General features: G+C 45.4%; 1 protein-coding gene across 1 annotated transcript in view; it reads left to right on the top strand.

Moving 5' to 3' along the window:
- PTDSS1 (phosphatidylserine synthase 1) overlaps nt 1-10,882 on the top strand; it is a 70,773-nt gene that overhangs the window by 563 nt on the left and 59,328 nt on the right. The window lies entirely within an intron of this gene.

Genomic DNA, 10,882 nt, shown 5'->3' with positions numbered 1-10,882 from the left:
GTGCGGGGCGGCCCAGACGCGCCCGAGGGCGAAGGGGAAGGGGCTGGCTGGGGACGCGGCGGGACTGGGGGCGGGGAGAGCCATGGCCGGGAGAGGAAGCGGGCTCGTTCTGCTCCGCGCGCGGGCTCGCCCGCCGGCGGCTCTGTCCCCGAACACACCCAGCTTCGCTCCCCTACTGCTCCTCGGGGACCGGCGCTCGTCCCTTCCCTGCGACCCACGCCCATCCTCCACCCACCCTCACGCCTGTCCTCATACCGCCTCTCCCCATGCAGCGCCTCGGGCCACCCCGGGAACACGCGTGGCCCGGCTGGCGCGATCGCCCTCCCTCCCTCCTCCCTGGCTCCCAGCATCGCTCCCCTCTCCACGCATCACGACACCGGCCCCCTCCTCTCGGGCCTCCGTCCCCGCCTAGCACACCGCATGATTCATCTGGTAGGCACCACTTACAGCACATGTCCCCGCTGCAAACACCCCAGTCTACGGGCGTCTTTCACGCGCCAAGCCCAGGCCCAGGACGTAACCCAGACCTTCCCCGCCGAACTCCTCCAGGGTTCAGCACTACCTGCCCACAAAAATGCACTCCACTGTGCGTTGTACGCCAGTCGTCTCGCATAACCCTTCCTGCAGCCCCAAACACGACCGCCTGTACCACAACACAAACTGCCAGCCATGCGCACACACATCCACAGCCAACATTCCAGTACTGCCACACAGACACCAGCCCATTACACAACACACGGTGCCCGCTCTGTTCTGTTCTTATCCCGGCATACATGCTGAAATGAGACATTGTCAGGCCACTGTAGCAATGCCCGGTGTGTTGTAGATGCTATGGAAAGGGTTAAATAAAACACGCACACCACACACACTATAGCACAACTCTCTTACCTCCTGAAAACATACATGCACACTCACTCAAAGCACTTCTAATGTACACCTGTGCCTAGGAGCTACCCCGTCCAACTCTTGTTGGCCCACGGCTTATAGCTACCTCACTGAACATGAGGTCCCTCAGCCCCAAGCCAAGGAACTGATTCATGCCTAAAGGACAGGTATACCTTGGGTCCTACTTATAAGGGTTCATATTTTCTGAATGAACCTCTTTAACAAAAAAAATGTGTGTTTATACCAACCATGCTTAAGCACTAACCTAGAGATGTGGAGTTTTGGAGGCTGACTAGTGGTCGCAAGACTATTTGTGTGACCTTGGTTAAGTTGTTTAGCCTTTCTCTGAGCCTCAAGATTCTCCTCTGTATAATTGGGATAAAATAGGTCCTTACCTAATATGGAGTTAGAGGATTAAATGAACATGTGTGAATGTGTTTAACAGAGTACCTGGCACATGATGCATAGTTAATGTCAGTGCAGTTCAGTTCAGTCGTGTCTGACTCTTTGCGACCCCCCGGACTGCAGCACGCTGGGCCTCCCTGTCCATCACCAACTCCTGGAATTTACTCAAACTCAGGCCCACTGAGTCAGTGATGCCATCCAACCATCTCATCCTCTGTCATCCCCTTCTTCTCCTGCCCCCAATCCCTCCCAGCATCAGAGTCTTTTCCAATGAGTCAACTCTTCGTATGAGGTGGCCAAAGTACTGGAGTTTCAGCTTCAGCATCATTCCTTCCAAAGAAATCCCAGGGCTGATCTCCTTCGAATGGACTGGTTGGATCTCCTTGCAGTCCAAGGGACTCTCAAGAGTCTTCTCCAGCACCACAGTTCAAAAGCATCAATTCTTTGGTGCTCAGCTTTCTTTATAGTTCAACTCTCACATCCATACATGACCACTGGATAAACCAAAGCTTTGACTAGATAGACCTTTCTTCTCTCCTAATATATTTATCCAACAATCAGTGGTTTTCAGCCCATCCACAGAAACTGTACGGGAGTATATTTGGTGACCTCAGCATTGAGGGAACTTCTGATATTTAGCAGGTGGGGGTTAAGGATGCTAAATGTGTAAACGCCAGGGATAGCATTTAAGACAAAGAATTGTCCCTGACTCACAGGCACACGTGAGCACCTACACACTTGTATACATGGCAAGTGCCAATGGTATCTCCCTTGAGAATCAATGCAACTTTTTCAGATTTTCATAAAACTGATAATGTCCTCGTACATCACACTTGTTCCTTTCCTCCACAACCCATTTAACTCTCAGTTCTTATTTTGTAAGTGTTTATCTATTTGTGTGAATCTATCTAAAGGCACAAAGCATATGAAACAATTAATGATTGAGGGAAACAGCTACTTTTATGGTAAAATATTCTGTGAATTCTCTGCTGTGGAGTAAGGACAGATATTTTCAGAGTATCCAACTAAGAATAAGCAAAGAATAAGCTTTGGAGAGAAGTCTTGTCCCTAATTATGGTTATCCTCAAATACTTATCATGTCATTTGATTTTACCACCTAGTATCTGTGTCTGTGTGGCCACTTAATATTGCTTAGCCCCTGCTTGCTTATCAGTACATAGGGTGAAAATATTTAGTAATACCTGATAGGATTTCATTTTAAATATTCATCTTTTTAGATAATCTGTATTTAGCTTGTGGGTGCTAAGTCTTGGTGACTCTATGGACTGTAGCCCACCAGTCTTCTCCGTCCATGGGATTCTCCAGGCAAGAATACTGTAGTGGATTGCTATTGCCTGCTCCAGGGGATCTTCCCGACTCAGAGACTGAACCCATGACTCAGGTCTCCTGCTTTGTCGTTGGGTTCTTGACTCAACGCATAATGAATAGCAATTGCTCAGTAAACGTTAACTATTATTATTACATCATTTCATTATGTGCTGCTGCCTTGTAAATTAGATTTTTCATTGAGTGAGGGTGTGGTGCGCTCTATAATTAAGAAAAAGAATAAAGACTTTGGAAGAATGGACAATGCTTTGCCTGGAGAACATATATGCCTGATTCATATTAACTTCAGTTTTACTTTGTCTCATGTGGGTTGGCACGGATGGAGTTAGTACAGGAGTTTCTTTGGAAATTGGAAAAGTAATTACGCTATTTTACTTTAAATAATAAGAAGCAAGAATGAGCAGTGTGTTTCAACCTTTTACCTTATTATTCTAGGCCCTTTCAGAACAGATTTCTCTTCCTCTTTTCTAATATAGAAAGTCACATTCTTTTGGAAGTTCCCTTTTGCAGCATGTCCTGCCAAAGCATTCAATAAATCACAGCAGTGAAAGTATAAGAAATGAGTGTGAATTTTAACAGCTTGTCAAAAGTAATAGAAAAGGCATAATCTGAACTGTAGGTTATGGTCTTTTCCAAAATTGATTATGATTTTACTTCTCCCACTAATTTCACAGAGACAGAAATCATACATTAAAGAACTACTTCAGAATAAGTTTCATGTTATATGAAATCATAAGCACCATTAGTACAATTAGTACTTATTGTCTTACTCATTTTTTGTAGTGATTTGTGACCCTTTAAACTGAGACATTACAGTGATCACTCTGTCTTCTTCCATAAAGATTGAAAGTAATGACTTCTTAAATGAAGATTAATCATTTTGTGCTCTTTTGCAGTAAGAACCTTATTTTACAACAGGGTTTGAGTTGGTGACTGTTCAGTGCAGTTCTTTCCGTAAAACTAAAAATATGTCTTAAAGTTTGTTTTTCAAAAACCAGTAGTTGAAGAGAGCCAGGGGTAGAATACTTTCCCGGTGTCAGATTACCAGTATGCATGAAACACTACCTGGGTCATGACACATGGTGCAGAGACACAGCAAGAATTTGGGATTGCAAGGGTTAGGTGCCTTACACAGAAGTCCAAGACAAGTTTGTATTCGTCCAGTAGTGCTTTTGTTAAATGGCAACTAGGCCAACTCACTGTTGAATCATGGCATTTCAGTCTCTAGTCCCTATCACTGTCATTCACAGTAAAGCCAGATGCTATTGAATCCTGCTGCCTAAGATCGGAAAAAGCTCACTTTGCCACATTTTAAGGTAACCAGTTTTAGAAATCAAATGCCTCAGCGTATGTCTTATAAAAGTGTATTCAGCCAACGTGGGGCGAGGAGAACATTTGTCTTAAGGTCTGAGCTTGCCTTTCACAGGTTGGTAAACTTGGACATGTTGAATAGCCTTAGTTTCAGACACTTGGGCTTTCGATTTGAAAATGCCAAAATTTACTAGATCTCATTGGTAACAGGTTGCTCTCTCCTCAGGAGGCGCCTGGCAGTAAAATAGTGAAATCATTCTCTCCAGTGACACTTGTCCAGCAAAAGTCATCACTTGCCCAGAAGAGATTGCCTTGCTGCAGCTTCCTGTTCAGAAGGGGTCATCCACTCACCTGGGCTAGTTTTTCTCCTTAATGTGGGACTGAGGAGGCGGATGAGGGCAGGCACATGGCCAGACTTTTGATTGATTGATTTCTACTTGTTCGTGATAGTGATTTTCACTTCATTTCCCTTAGCGGCTCTGGAGCTCCAGCTTTTCTCCACCTTCTGTGTCTCTTCCCTCCTGGAGACCTGCCAGCCTTCCCTGTTTTTTCCCTTTAGACCATATCAATTCCCATTAGAAACTGTCTCCTGATACTGCTGATTCAGTTGTCTCGAGCCTATTTCCTTTAGGTACAGCGTGTTCTGTCTTCCCCAATAACAGAAGGCCTTGGCTGTCCTTGTTCTCGGACACCAGCAACGTTAAGTGATTGTCCACGGCAGCTGTGTGCTGGGTGACACCAGCCTTGGAGGCAGAGGCGTGTCCTGTGTTAGGCCCCCTCTAAAGAGGTCCAGTTAACCCTCTTAACATTTCTCTTCCTCACTTCCTATGTAAATCACGGGTTTTTTATTGGATTAAAATAAGCGCCTGTTTACATCCTTTCTTGTCCTTATTTCTGGTGTTTTATGTCCTTAATTGGAGAAGGAAATGGCAACCCACTCCAGTGTTCTTGCCTAGAGAATCCTGTGGACAGAGGAGCCTGGTGGGCTGCTGTCCATAGCGTCGTGCAGAGTCGGACATGGCTGAAGCGACTTAGCATGCATGCGTGCGTGCATGTCCTTGATAAGATTATTCATTTCTCGAAAGGGAAAATATGTCATATTTCTTTGGGGCCTTTGTGTGTACCCCAAAGATATATATATTTCTTTGTGTCATATTTCTTTGGGGTAATGTATATCATGGGGTAATGTATGTAATATATATTTCTCTGGGGTAAATAAGCACCTGGGTGACACACAGAGCTACGTGGTTTAGCTGATGCTTACCTTGGAGACTTGCACGCCTAGTACTGCTGCCTAGTGTCTAGCACTTTATATATAGTTCTATTACCAATGACAATGCAGTTTGTCTTGTGATAGAATCCCTCTCGCCCCAGATTTCTGTAGGGATGTTCACAAGCTTTTTAGGGTCAACAAATGTGAAAGCCGAAGACTCGTTCAGGCAGCAAGGACTGCTTCCTGAGCCCTCGGTTGCACTCAGTGTAGTCAGCAGCCCGTGTTCTGCCCAGCCCAGGTCTCCGGCATCCTGGAGTTCATCTAGCTTATCTTCACCAGGTCCAGCCAGGCCTCAGTAGCGTTCAGAGCTGTCCTCCTCTGCCATGCCCAGGCTTTAGCTCACAGACCCCAGCTCTTTGGCAGAAGACACGCCCAGGCCTTGACTGCCCTTCCCTTCAGACCGTCCTCCACACTGCTTTCCTCACGACCTTTTAAAGTCAAGATCTTGATCCCGTTCGTCTACTTACAGTCTTTCCCTAGATCTCTATCACCTGTCGGGAGTGCCTGCTGGCCCCTGAGGGCCTTCATTATAGGGCCTTACACCTGCCTCCACTGTACACAGCACACGCTGCCGGCCCAGGCAGCCCCACACCTGGTGCCAGGCTGGTACCTCCCTCTGACTTGAGAGTGCCTTCTGCCTGCCCACGAGCCCATGGCATCCCTGGCAGCCTTCCCGATGGTCCCTTCCCAGACCCCTTTCTTGGTGGTTCCTGGAAGCTCAGAGGAAGAAGTGTTTATGTACAGTTAAGTCTCCTACATACGAATGGGTTCCTCCAAGGATGCATTCATAAGTCCAGTTTGTTCAGAAGTCCAGAATTCGCCAAGATACCCAGCTAACGCAATTGGATAGCAGGCTGCAGTTTCACTCAGGCCTGATGTTGATGGAATGCACATTTCACATCTCTGGACGTTCAAAACTTGAAGGTTCGTAGGTATGGGACTTACTATACTTCCAAATGTCTTTTATTAGTATTTCTCTCTCCTATTGTAATATTTGTTTTTATATTAATTTATTGAGGGCAGATATCTTAATCATTGCAGAATACACACCCAGTAAAATGCTAAATGAGTCAAATATAAAAAATCATTTATACAATATGAATTTTAAAAAAATATCACTCTTCTCTGTCAGTTGCTATTTCAGCTCTAATTCTCGAAAAGAATCTTTAACATTTTACAAAATGAAATGAATGTGGTCTTCAAAGCTAATGTCAAAGTTAGTTAACATTGGTCCACTTTGTAACTCAAGACTGAGTTTTCCATTGGGAGAGAGGCTCCTTAACAGTGCGTAGCCTCCTGAACATGACCCTATCTTTGTGTCTCAGTTTCAGAGATTCCTATTAAAGAGATGGAAAGGAGAAGATGGCAGGGGGAGAGGGGACAACCAACTCCGCATTTAGGAGTCAGGGTTAAGGATTCCTTACCTTCTTGGCCCCAGGAAGACAGCCATGGTTAAAGATTGGCTAGAGTGGAAAGTTAGCTTGTTGTCCCTGGTCTTTTTCTCACTGCCTGCAACCTGTTCAAGTTTAAAAATCCGAGGCCAAAGCTTTTAGTGTTCAAACCTTTGTTAAAAAAAATGTTAGGGCTTTCCTTTCACTTGTCCTGCTTTTCGGGTTCTGTCTTTGGTAGTTGTTGTTTAATCACTAAGTCATGCCCTACTCTTTTGCAACCCCATGGACCGTAGCCCGCCAGGCTCCTCTGTCCATGGGATTTCCCAGGCAAGAATGCTGGAGTGGGTTGCCATTTCTTCCTCCAGGGAATCTTCCCGACCCAGGGATCGAATCCATGTCTCTTGCATTGCAGACAGATTTTCACCACTGAGTCACTGGGGAAGCTTCTCTCTTGGGTAGTTACCTGCACTAAAACAGGGTGGCATGAGGTTTTTCAGCCCCTGGCTAGTCAGCACCGAGGCAGGAGAATCACCTGCAGGGGGCCTCTGGGCCTGGGCCGTGGTACCTCCTCGCGTTTCCTGGGTCACGCATCTGCTCCATCCTGGCCTCTTCCTCTCTCTGGCACCCACCACGTTGAGAAGGCCTGCTCTGTGCCAGGCCTTGTGCTGGGCGCTGGAGCTGCTGCAGATGAAAGAGAAGGGATCTTAAATGACAATTTTCCTATAGTCTGTCCATTTGGTGTTTTTGCTGTGTATGGTCAGGGCTACCCCAGCTTGCTGCTGGAACACCTCCTAAATTTAGCAGAGCAAGGGGAAAAGAACTTTGCCTTCCTGAGCTCTATGGGTCAGTGTAGCAATCTTGACCTCCAGCCAGCATTCCAGAAGCCCGGGCACCTACTTCATTCTGCCTCTGTTTGTTGTAACTGTGGGCAAGATAAAGCAGGAGCTTTATTTTCCTCATCCTTTAAGTAATGGAGAACCGTGGAGTGGTTCAACCAAATGGCAGCTGGGAAAGGTCTTTGGAAAGTTCAGTGGCTCCAAGACCGAGGTGCCTGTTGTTAGGAGTCTCAGAGGACCTAGCAAAGAGGTCAGGGCGCTGCTACAGCCTTGGAGTTCTAAGTCTGAAGCCCTCTTATTTTTTGTTGCCATAAAGCAAAATGTCTTAGTTGAGCAAGAATTCTGAGACCAGCAAAAGTCAAGATGGGGCTCTGGCAGCCCTGACTGCAGATTACAAGCTTCCCTGGGAAGTGGGACCCATATTGCCCCCCTGGCAAAGCCTGAGGAGATTGGTACCAACTCCACAAACAGGGGTCAATCTTGTGTGAACGATTGGGGTGGGTTTTTTAGGTTTAGGGGGTTTTGTTGTGTTAATCAGAGGCTGTTCCAGCAAATTAAAAACTTTTGTCTCAGGCCAAAGTTATACTAAGATAGTTATTTAATTTTTGTGTCTTAGTGTGTTTTTCATCACGATTCTCTCAAAGAATCAGGACTATGTCTGTTCATCTTTGTCCACAACGATAGGTGTTGGTTAGCTGAGGGAATGAGTAGGCAGAAATTACAAATTAATAACTGACAGGCCATCTGTGCCAGGCACTGTTCTAAGTCCCTCACATGTGTTAAGTTATTTTATCCTCACAGCAACCCATTGAGATGGAACTGTTACTCTCCTGTGATATACTGAGGAGGAAACCAAGGCACAGAGAGGCTGGATAATTTGCCCGAGGTCACACAGGCTGATAGTGTGAATTCAGAATTCGGGCCCAGGCTGTTTGGCCACAAACCTGTCCTCCTTGTCACTGCACCGAACAGCCTCCTAAAGGGGAAAACACTTAGCCTTTGGGGTCAGTAAAATGCAGATTGTGATCATTTCCCCCTTCAAGGGTGTTAGGAAGATTAAGAGAACTAACATGCAGAAGGCAGCTGTAGCTAGCCTTCTGAGAGGCACAGACCCAGTGGATGTCAGGAGATAGATGCTTCTCGTCCTCTGACGGAAGGTCTCTGGAATCCGTAGTGTGGTCTTTGTAGCCTTTGCCGCCAAGTTGCTTTTCATGATTAACTATGGAAAATGTCCATATTCCTTGGCGTGTGGTTAGGTCTCTGGATGACAGGGAGCTGAGGGTCTCACAAAGTGGCCCCGATCGGCTAGTGGGGAGGCTGGTGGGCGGGGGGCAGTCTCCTCAGTCACCCATTCCGTTCTTTCGATGCACCCACCTTTTGTAGGCACTGTGCGGGTGCCCTCTCTGCTCTCAGGAAACTCAGAAGGCCTAGTGGGGACCCCTGGTCTGATCTGACTCAGATTTCTTCTTTCGCTCACCGGCCTACCCTTTGGTCTGTGATCACAGGAGTGTGATCTTCCTGTACACATGTTTTCAGTTTTACCAAAGAGCTTGCTGTCCGTCTTTGATACTTTTTTTTTTTCTAATTAGGCAAATATAAAATGGCCAACTTTTCAGGCTCGCTGCTATTTTATTCAGAGTTAATCGGCCTTTTTTTCTTTTCTTTTTTTAACTCCCCAAACTAGGCCATTCTTTGATCCCATCTTTCTAGTAAGATTGCTCAGAATTTACACATTTGCAGCTTCATTGTTGATCGCCGATCTCAAGTTCTTACAAATTTAATGTTGATGTATAATCCACTTTTTGGAAAGTAATATATTACATTGCTTAAAATCCAAGATATTCCACTGGGTTTATGGTGAGAAGTCTCTCCCAACTCTTCATTTATTCTCCTTGGATAAAACAGAGTGACCGTTTCTTGGGTGGATTTCCAGACACCCTGTGGAGCTCGGAGCACAAGTTAGAAGTTACGTATACCTACGCGTGCTCTTTGTTTTGCACAAAAAGTTGCTTACTATACTCCTGTTCTGCAAATTGCTTTGTTTACTTCATGATCTCTTAAATTACTCTGTACCAGTTAATTAAAAGCATCTTCATTGTTTTTATGGCTGCCTACTTTGCTGACAAAGGTCTGTCTAGTCAGAGCTATGGTTTTTCCAGTAGTCATGTATGGATGTGAGAGTTGGACTGTAAAGAAAGCTGAGCACCAAAGAATTGATGCTTTTGAACTGTGATGTTGGAGAAGACTCTTGAGAGTTCCTTGGACTGCAAGGAGATCCAACTGGTCCATCCTAAAGCAGATCAGTCCTGAATATTCATTGGAAGGACTAATACTGAAGCGCCAATGCTTTGGCTACCGGATATGAAGAGCAGACTCATTGGAAAAGACCCTGATGCTGGGAAAGATTGAAGGCAGGAGAAGGGGAGGACAGGGGGTAAGATGGTTGTATGGCATCACCAGCTCTATGGACATGAGTTTGAGCAAACTCCGGGAGTTGTTGATGGACAGGGAAACCTGATGTGCTGCAGTCCATGGGCTTGCAAAGAGTCAGACACGACTGAGGGACTGAACAGCAACAAGTACTTGCTTGTGAGCCAGAGCCGTAATTTTTTAACATCTCCTTTAGTTGTTTCCTTGCTTTGCTAAAACATACAATGCTGTGGTGAGCAGCCTTGTACATATGTCATTTTTGCATAAATGAGGGTATATCTGTGAGATATATTCTCATACATGGAATTGCTGAGTCACAGAGTATATGCATTTATAAATTCATGTGTTGTCAAAGGCCCCCCATAAAGGTAGTGTGTGAGAATACCTGTTTATCAATTTCTTGCCTTTTTCCATAAGGTAAGGAAGAATCATGTTAGTCACTCAGTTGTATTCGACTCTTTGCATCCTTGTGGACTGAAAGCCCACCAGGCTCCTCTGTCCATGGGATTCTCCAGGCAAGAATACTGGAATGGGTTGCCTTTCCCTTCTCCAGGGGATCTCCCTGACTCAGAGATTGAACCTGGGTCTCCTGCATTGCAGGCAGATTCTTTACCATATGAGCCATCAGGGATAAAGCAGATAAAAGTGGTCTTTGTATTGTTCCAGTGTGTCCATATCTTACCATGAACATGATTGAGCATCTTTTTTTTTACTTGCCTGAGAGCTACTGGATTTTTTTGCTCAGTGAACTGTCTCTTCATATCCTTTGTCCACTTTTCTATTTGTTTTTCTCTGTCCATTTGTTGTTCTTTCTGTTAATTGATTTGGTAGGGAGAGCTTTGTAATTAGGCGAGTTAACCCTTTGCCTTCATATGAGTTGCAAATATTTTTTCCAAGTTTACCTATCACTTTTCCTTGGACTTTGTTACTGATTTCTTTGTCATGGAAATTTGTCAGCTTTCTCCTTTGTGACTTCAGGGGTTTGTATCAGGCTTTAGAAAGGC

This window comes from Ovis canadensis, chromosome 9 (assembly GCF_042477335.2).
Source record: "Ovis canadensis isolate MfBH-ARS-UI-01 breed Bighorn chromosome 9, ARS-UI_OviCan_v2, whole genome shotgun sequence".
Classification (NCBI taxonomy): Eukaryota; Metazoa; Chordata; class Mammalia; order Artiodactyla; family Bovidae; genus Ovis; species Ovis canadensis.
Note: the sequence above shows the minus strand (reverse complement) of the source record. Positions and strands in the feature narration are given on the sequence as shown.